The 9,414-nt window shown below is 33.6% G+C and overlaps 1 non-coding gene across 1 annotated transcript; it reads left to right on the plus strand.

The window, feature by feature from the left end:
* Window positions 1-577: 577 nt before the first annotated feature.
* LOC128294762 (small nucleolar RNA R71) lies at window positions 578-684 on the plus strand. Its single transcript, XR_008285069.1, has one exon. It is a non-coding gene; the product is annotated as a small nucleolar RNA R71 (small nucleolar RNA).
* The last annotated feature ends 8,730 nt before the right edge of the window (window positions 685-9,414 follow it).

The raw sequence follows: 9,414 nt of genomic DNA on the forward strand, positions 1-9,414 counted from the left end.
CGGCCTGAGCTGGTTTCTGAGCTTGTTGGGAAAAACTAGACGGCTGAGTCAGTCTATGTTGAGCGTAGTTGTTATTGGTTCCAGCCCCTTGGTTGCTCCAGGAAAAATTCGGGTGGTTTCGCCATGATGGGTTATAGAAGTTGGATTGCAGTCATTGTCTTCCTTGGTTTTGGTTCTGGTTACCGATGTAATATATGGATCAGGGTTTGATGGACATTCTTCGAACAAATGTCCCTTCCCACAATAAACACAGGCTATACTCTGAAATTGATGAGGTGGTTGGGTTGCAAAACTGTTAGACCCATTAGTGGTAAGATTCTTAAGCATTGAGGATATTGAGGATACCTGAGATGCGAGTGAAGTAAGAGCGTCCACTTCATGTATTCCAGTGACTCGTCTTCCTGATGCGACTCGATTGGTTGGCCATTGATAATTGTTACTAGCGGTCCTCTCGATGATTTTGTAAGCCTCATTATAGGACTTAGAAAGGAGAGCACTGTTAGCAGAAGCGTCCACTACCATTCTCGTGTGAGCATTAAGACCATTATAAAATGTCTCAAGTTGGATGCAATGTGGGATTCCATGATAAGGGCATTTCCGTAATAGCTCTTTGTATTGTTCCCATGCCTCATACAAGGACTCATCATCCATTTGTTGGAAAGTAGTGATCTCGTTCCTCAACTTAGCATTCTTACTAGGTGAGAAATACTTCATGAGGAATCTTTTGGCTAACTCTTGCCATGTAGAAATTGAGTTTGGTGGCAATGAATTCAACCAGGCTCAAGCTCTGTCCCTTAGTGAGTACAGGAATAGCTTCAATCGTAATGCATCTTCGGAAACTCCAGCTAATTTGAAAGAGTCACTCACCTCTATAAATAGTCTTAAATGAAGATGAGGATCTTCTGTTGGCATTCCACTGAATTGGCCCATTGTTTGAAGCATCTGGAACATGGCTGGCTTCAGCTCAAATTGTTGTGCCTCGATTTCGGGTCTCCTAATACCCAGATTAAGATCATTAAAAATAGGCACTGCATACTGTCTCAAGGCTCTATCCCTATCATCAGTAATAAGGATAGGATTTTGAGCAAGGTTTGCTCCATTTCCTTCAGTCCTTCTCTGGTTCGCTTGTCTTCTTCGCTGTCAGAAAGTTCATTCAATCTTAGCGTCTACAGGGAGTAGGTCAATAATTCGGTCAATACTCATAAACACCTGAAATAATCACAAAAAATTAATTAAGTTAAAAATTAAACAGAAAAATAAACCAAAATGTAAAACTAACAAATTCACAAATAATGACTTTTTGAAACAATCCCCGACAACGACGCCAAAAACTTGGAATGACGAAAAAAATGTGCAAGTGTATACAATCGCAACAAGTAATAAAGTGACAAGTAAATGTCGAGTTATCGTACCCACAGGGATTGTAAAAGAATTATTTATGAAATTAATTGTAAAACACTTTGGTGAGGTAAAAATAATTTGGCTTTAAAAGATGGTCAAAAAATATTTAAAAACTAAGTAAATGATTAAAAATAAAACAAAGGAGTTCTAATACACGATTTCAAATAAGATTTAATCAAGGTAACATACTTGTGTTGGATTAATCATATTCACTTCACTTAGAATTATTAAACTCATGTTTACACTATTACGAATAAATTCACCACAACTCGGTAATTTGCTAACTTATGAACAAATTTACATACAAAAATCCATTCATCTCTTGACATATCCCTATGTCAATTCAACCGACTAAACAGATTTTAGCAAGCAAACATGTTATTGCACATACATACTCATTAAATTGAACCAATCTTTTGCATATCCTATGTCAATTCAGACGATTAATTAAATCTAATAAGCATATAAAAGACTTTGTGAAGTAACAAGGCATCCCTACGGAAATAGTTGGTGATTTTGGATATGTGTATTTGGTTGATTTCAGTTATGACATATGGATAAATAGGTATGCTTATGAGCTCAGTTGTGGTTTGTGATATTTTACAAGTTCATTATGTATGCTTAAAGTGAAGGAATCTGCTATAAGTTTTATAGGTATGTTATACATGATTCGGCATTTAAATATGCATAAGTATATAATATATTAGTATGATGCTTATATCTATATTAAATAATATATATTTGTTATGTATTTAACCTAAGGTATAAAACATATGAGTGGCGTGTGTTAACAAAAATGGATATATTCGACAATTGCAATTGAAAATGGATAAATATGTTATATGAATTACATATCTTAGTAAGTTATAAAACGACTTTGTTATATCATAAATGTGATTATCTAAAGTGGTTAATTATTGATAATAAATTTAATATATGACTTGTTGTATAAACTTTGCTTAGAATTAATAAATGATAAGTTTGCATATTCGGTTAATGACGAATACAATTGATAAGTACGCATACGATATATATATATATATATATATGTATGTTGATAGCTTAATATTTATGTGGCAAGTTGATGCATATATTCGAATGGAATTTATACTTCTAATTCGGTTAAAAAAAAAGCAGTGTATGTTAGTGTAATGTGTTTGGCTGAGTAAATAATTATATATGGTTGATGGATATGATTTGATAATTGGTTTATTTCGGTAAACATGTGGTTTTGATAATGGTGTGGCTTATTGAAGTTAAGATTATGATTGAATAAGTGCCAATTTGATTGGTTAGACATACGAGCTTAAAACTTGATAGTATGCATACATGATTTGATAATGATATGAAAATATTTGGGTATGAGTTTAATACTCAATTTTTGTGTTTTCTTATAATGTTGACTGAATATAAACTTGGAGGTTATATGATTTATTGTATCAAAATATGAAAGTTCGTTATGAATTGTATTTGTTTGGTAATGCCTCGTAACCCATTCCGGCGATGGATACGAGTTAGGGGTGTTGTAACAGCCCGATTTAGACCCTAACCGGAACGGTGGTTTCGGGACCATGAATTCGAGTCATAAAAATATTTTAAAATTATTTTCTGTGTTTATTTTGTGTGAATTTATATCTGTGAAATTTTCGTGATTTAATTTTATCGTTTAGGTGTCCGATTAAATAAAAGGACTTAATCGCGTAAATTAAAAATTTGGTAGTTTAATATTTAAAGGGTCGAATTGTTAGTGGCTTTTAAAGATGAAGGATTTATGTTGTAAATAACCCATAAATATATTAGTGGGATGGTTTAAGACTTATGTTATGTGGTTTTTATATTAAACTGTTAAGGTTATAAAAGTAATTTAATTATTAAAACATATATATGATATAATAACATAAAATAAACTGTGTTTTATCATTCTCTCTTGCACCAAATATAAGCTAAAAGAAAAAGAAAGAATAAAAGGCTAGGGTTCGGCCAATTTGAAGCTTAAGTAAGGTATGAGTTTAGCCCGGTTTTTGATAATTTCTACGTTTTTGAGATCGTTGCTTCGAGTACTACAAAACCCAAGCTTTAATTTTTGATTTTGATGAATATTTTGAGTTGTGCCATTGTTGATAGCTTGGTATTTTTGTTGTTTAATGATGAAAAATGAAAGATATGTTTTAGATTAACATTTTTTGTATTGGAGTTTTTGATGATTTTGAGTAATTTGGACTTAATTACAAAAATAATAATTTAAGGGACAAAAATATGAAATTAATGAATTATATGGGCTTGTATAGACATGGGTAATATTCGGCCTAGCTTGGGTATGGAGAAATTTGGTGTATTTTGTGTTTTGTGCAATAGGGACTAAATTGTAAAAATTGTAAATGTCAAGGGTAAAATGGTAATTTGCCCATTTATGTGTTTTTGGACTAAATTGAATGAAAACATGTTTGAATGAGATCAATTTGAATATGTTTAGATCAAGAACCAAAGAAATCAGATTTGGACCGGGGAAAAACGAAAGTTGTCGACTAGTAACCCCGTCCTATTTTACGATATCCGAGGTAAGTTTATAAGCAAATAGACGTGTTTATTGATAGTATAATGTTATAATTACATGCTGTTATGAAATGTTATAATTAAATTATGCTAAGGCCAAATATGTTAAATTTGGCAATGATATTTTTGAGTTCGATTCAATTGAGATACAACGTTTGAAAGCCCCTTATGAACCGTAGGAATAGCTAGGATACATATGTCATGACATAGGATTCCGATATATGTGTGCGAGTAAGTCCATGTCATCGATTTGTGATTCTGATATGTTTTTACGAGTAAGACCCTATCTGGGATAGTGGCATCGATACGTGGCTACATGTAAGACCACGTCTGGGACGTTGGCATTGTATGATTTATGTGATTATCGGAGTTTCCTATCCAATTCCGAATGGTTCATCGGGCAAATATAATTGTGTACGGATTGTGTAACACGAGTTAAATGGCCATGCATGATTTAGTTGATTATTAACAAAAATAAGGTAAGTGTATTTGGTCTATTGTACATTATTGAATGAGTGTTAATTTTGTGTATGTGCATTTATTGTATTTGGTCAAATGAGCAACATATGTACATGCGATTATATTATGAATGTTTGAACTAGGTACCTATTGATCATTTGGCCTTGAAGGGTAAATAATGTTTTGTTAATTTTGATTATATAAGCATTCAAGTAAAATACCATTGTATACAAACGCACATGATATTGTTAGTTGAATTCATGTGCTTATGCGAATAAGTATGTATATGTATTTAATTGTATAGTGATATTATAACTTAGGAAGTTGGTTTCACATTCGGTTAAAGTGGTTATGATAGCATTCGGCTATGTAGAAATATGCATGGAAATGCTACTATTTATTTCACTTGTAAATTCGAAGTTAAAATTGGTTTTGTTTATACCATTCGGCTTAGCTTTAAAGAATTGATTAAATCTTCAAATTGTCTATTTGTTTTAAACTTACTAAGCTATGTTAGCTTACCTGTGTATTTGATTCTTTGTTTTATAGATTTTGGAGTCAAGCTACAAGCTCGGGAAACTGTCAGCCAAGTTCATTACACTATCTACCGTTTTGGTATTTTATTGGCTAAACTTAAATTATGGCATGTATAGGTTGCTTACAATTTATATATATGTTAGATGTTCTATGTTTTGAATCGGTTTGGGGATGATAGATAGGATGAAAAAAATAGAAAATGTTGGATAAGTGTATACAAGTTAATTGATTCGTTTGTTAAGTGATGAATATTGCATGTGTCTTGTGAATAATTAGTCAATTGTCCTATCATGTGTTTAATGCAAAATGTAACCGCTACCTTAAGGTTGATTGCATATTAGGTATATGTATATGTTAGTCTATTCGGCCATGGTGTAATGTATTAAACATCTATTCGTGATTACTTATTAAATTTCATAATATGGTTGCATGATTGGATGTGGGTTCTAAAGATTTGCTCCTAATGTTTATTTGCGAATGGCATTAAGAGATTAATAGTTAAGAAGCCTAAATATTGATTCACTTTGTATTAAAGAATAAAGCATGCAAGTTTATTTTACCTATTTCCTATGTTGCATATGTGGTGGTTTAAAATATGTTTTATGGCTTATTAAATTTTAAATGTGTATGTGAATTGGTTACCATGTGAATAACCACATAACTGAAATTAGAGGTTTATTTGACCATGTTGGTATTAGTTAATATAGCGCATGTAAATACTTTGATGCTATAAGTAATACGTTGAGTTTAGTTACGACATTGTTTATGCAAGATATATGTCATTACTTCTTTGAAACGTAAATTGATTTTATTTTCTATTATAAATGAATTCGACTTGAGTGAATATATGCATATGTATAAATGTTTGGAATTGAACCATTGATCCATAATGCCTCATAATCCTAATCCGGCGACGGATACGTGTTAGGGGTGTTACATATTATTGGTATTAGAGCCAAGTTTAGTTGGTTCTAGGATTAACATAGCGTGTCTGAGTTTAGCTATATATGCCATAATTATATACTGCCCTAATCAAACAAATTTAACCTCCATTTAAAATTTTCATTCCAAGATCAAAGTAGCAATTTCATAATGGTTTCACCTATGCCAAACAATGACCGAATCACTCCATCATAATTATAGCCGATTCTATTTTGCTCCTATTAAGATCATAACTCACTTAGAATAATTACTAATCTTTTCCCACTCTCGTATACAATACTATAAGAAATGCCGAATGCTTTAACATAACCTAACTAGAATTTTATCCAACAACATCTTAATTAGTCGTTTCCTATCCTTAAAAAACGTCAAATACAAGGCGATTTACAACTATACATTATACCAAACTTGCTAGAACCCTTAATCCTTAACCGAATGTTATAACTCAACTACACATTTTATTAATTAAAACATCTTCAAGGACCACATTCGGCAACTCTCTTTAAATACACTAATCTCAACTTTCAAGTTAAAAACAATTTACCATTTATACATATACTAGATAAATGACCGATTATTCAAAAATCACATATGTACATAATTGAAACTTATTCCATAACATTTACAAGGCCGAATACCCACATGAACAAATTAACCAATGTCATTCAACTTTCAAAGCTAATAAGTCAATATATAACCAACCATCTTAATGTCACAAAAAAAAATATCTACTATGAGTTTCAAGCTTATTGACCGAATTTCCAACCTCAAAAACCTAAGTTTAATCTATGGGATCAGTAAAATTTGAACTAATCATCTCAATTATGCATAAATTTTCAAGAATTATTCAATATATACCTCATTCTAGCCATCATCTAAGCCAAAAATCAAACAACAAAAGTTTCTTCTCCCTCACTTTAAGCTACGGCAATGGAGGACAAGGATGAACCAACTTTGGTTTCTCCTCCCACTAACTATTATCTAATATCTCCTTTTTACTTATTAATTCATTTGTAATATAAAATGTTAAATCAAAAATACATATTATATATAAAACAATATCATGACTGGCCACTATCCCAAAAATGGGTATTTTGACATGCAAGTCCACATTTTTGAATACATGCATTAATAGATCACTTTATATTTACCTAACCTATTTCACAAATGTCTCACTTAAGCCCTTTGACTAAAATTCACATTCAACTAACAGGATTTAAGCATCAAAATTTCACACATGCACTATCACACATAGTAGATATGAATTTTAATATTTAATAAATTTTATAACTCGATTTTGTGGTCCCGAAACCACATCTCGACCAGGGTCAAATTAGGGATGTCACAATGAATGATTGGTTCACTCAATATATCCTGACTAATCTGGCTGCACAGCAACCTCCACCCCCAATTAATCCATCTTCTGTGCCTACTGTACCTCAAGTAAGTGATCCGTTGCGAATGAATAGACAACCTGTTGATAAAATCAAAAAACATGAAGCTAAAGAGTTTAAAGCCACTAATGAGGATGATGCTGAGCGGGCTGAGTTCTGGCTTGATAATACCATCCGTGTGTTTGATGAGCTGTCTTGTACCCCAGATGAGTGTTTGAAATGTGCCATATCCTTATTTCGAGACACATCATATCACTGGTGGAATACCCTAGTATCAGTAGTTCCGAGAGAGCAGGTGAACTGGGAATTATTTCAGACTAAGTTCCGTAAGAAATATATCAGTTAGAGATTTATCGATCAGAAGCGTAAAGAATTTTTGGAGTTGAAACAGGTCGGATGATAGTGACGGAGTATGAGCGAAAATTCGTGAGACTTAGCCGATATGCTCGAGAGTGTGTTTCTACTAAAGCTATAATGTGTAAAAGATTCGAAGATGGACTAAATGAAGATATCAAACAGTTAGTTGGCATACTTGAGATAAAAGAGTTTATGGTACTTGTTGAGCGAGCCTGTAAATTCAAGAGCTCGGGAAAGAGAAAAGAAAAGCTGACTTTGAAGCTAGAGATGCATGCAAAAGAACATCTGGTAAGTCATTCCAGTCATCATCAAAGAAATTTTGAGAAGATTTTAGCCGTTCTAAAGCCACTTCAGGTTACTCCAGACGGGATCAGAACAGACCACCAGTTAGCTCGAGAGCTACCTCAGTAGCGAGCGTGGGTAATGGCAGATCAAATCAACCTGAGTGTAAGCACTATGGTAAACAACATCCCAGTAGTTGCAGGTTGCATGATCGGGCCTGATTTAAATGTGGATCGACAGATCATTATATTTAAGATTGCCCAATGTTAGTTGAGGAAAATCCAGTGCAAAATACAAGACCGGGTAACACTGTAGCCTGAGGTAGACCACCCAGAAATGCTGGTAATACGAGAGGCAGTCAAAGAGGGGCTAAGGATACGACAATCAGATCTGAGGCTCGTGCACTTGCCAGAGCCTATGCTATACGTGCACGAGAGGAGGCTTCATCTCTAGATGTTATTACTGGTACATTTACTCTTTATGATACTAATGTAATTGCATTAATTGATTCTGGTTCTACTCATTCTTATGTATGTGAGACATTAGTATTTAGCAAGGCTCTGCCTGTTGAGTCTACTGAGTTTGTGATTAGAGTGTCAAACCCCTTGGGCTGGTGTGTTATGGTTGATAAAGTGTGTAAGAATTGTCCCTTGATGGTTCGAGATCTAATCTTTCTGGATGATATGATGTTGCTGCAATTTGATGAGTTCGACATAATTCTAGGTATAGACTGGTTAACGTTACATGATGCTTTTGTGAATTGCAAAAGAAAGACCATTGATCTACGGAGCCAGAATGATGAAGTCATTCGGATTGAGTCTAGTGATTTGTATGGCTTACCAGCAGTGATTTCTTCGATGTTAGCTCAGAAATATGTGAGAAAAGGGTGTGAAGCTTATTTTGCCTACGTGCTGGACAGTAAAGTGGCTGAAAGAAACATTGAATCAGTGCCTATTGTATGTGAGTATCCAGATGTGTTTCCAGAAGAATTACCGGGTTTGCCACCTATTTGAGAAGTAGAGTTTGGTATTGAGTTAATCCTTGGGACGACTCTGATATCCATAGCTCCGTATAGAATGGCACCTACAGAATCAAAAGAATTGAAAGCTCAGTTGCAAGAATTAACATATAGAGGTTTTGCACGACTAAGTTTTTCTCAGTGGGGTGCCACTGTGTTGTTTTTGAAAAAGAAAGATGGAACTATGAGAATGTGATGAGAATGTGCATTGATTACAGATAGCTTAATAAGGTGACTATAAAGAATAAGTATCCATTACCACGGATTAATGATCTGTTTGACCAACTGAGAGGGGCTGCAGTATTTTCGAAGATAGATTTGAGATCAGGCTACTATCAGTTGCGAGTTAAAGATTTAGATGTGCCAAAAACTGCTTTCAGAATGAGGTACGGACATTATGAGTTTTTGGTTATGCCTTTCGAACTCACTAATGCACCTGCTGTTTTTATAGATTTGATGAATCAGATCTTC

This window comes from Gossypium arboreum, chromosome 6 (genome assembly GCF_025698485.1).
Source record: "Gossypium arboreum isolate Shixiya-1 chromosome 6, ASM2569848v2, whole genome shotgun sequence".
In the NCBI taxonomy this organism is placed as follows: Eukaryota; Viridiplantae; Streptophyta; class Magnoliopsida; order Malvales; family Malvaceae; genus Gossypium; species Gossypium arboreum.